This window comes from Oryzias melastigma, linkage group LG7, assembly GCF_002922805.2.
Source record: "Oryzias melastigma strain HK-1 linkage group LG7, ASM292280v2, whole genome shotgun sequence".
In the NCBI taxonomy this organism is placed as follows: Eukaryota; Metazoa; Chordata; class Actinopteri; order Beloniformes; family Adrianichthyidae; genus Oryzias; species Oryzias melastigma.
The window spans coordinates 1,122,512-1,123,152 of NC_050518.1; positions in this window are offsets into that span (position 1 = coordinate 1,122,512).

The following is a 641-nucleotide window of genomic DNA, read 5'->3' on the forward strand; positions in this document are numbered from 1 at the left end:
TGTTCATAAACTAGACACTCCCATTGGAGAAGCTGTCTGAAGTTTTTAGCCTCATCACTACATGATGGAGACTTTGGCTGTTTATCTCGTTTAAAATACACAGAAGATACAGATGATGTTGAGAGGTTAAGTTATTTATTTAAAGAACTCCACAAAAGCATCTATAATCATCTCTCCATTCTGGGTTCAGGACAGCAGTTTTTTGTCTTTTTCTACGGCGATCATTACCTTCTAGCCTGCAGGAGCTGCATCTAAAGGACAGTTTTTAGCTGCTCTTCTGTCTGTTTATAACCCAGTTTGATGGCTTGTTGTCCCACATTAGCCCAGGAAGAGAAAAATAAAAAAACAATAATAATAATGTCTTGATGCAAATGAGAAAAACATCATAACATCCATGAGGAGAATGATTAGATTATCAGGAACGTTTGTTTTGAACGTAACTTCTTCTTCTGCGTTTCTGTCAGCTGACAGCAGTAGATACTGATACACAAACCTACAGTGCCCTCTAGTGGTTGTTATTGGGAAACATCCGCCAAAAGGCAACCGGTTTAAGTGGGGAAAATAAGAAATATGAGCCTATTTATGTCTAACAAAATCACATATAAGTCGCTCCTGAGTATTAGTCGCACCCTTGGAAAATC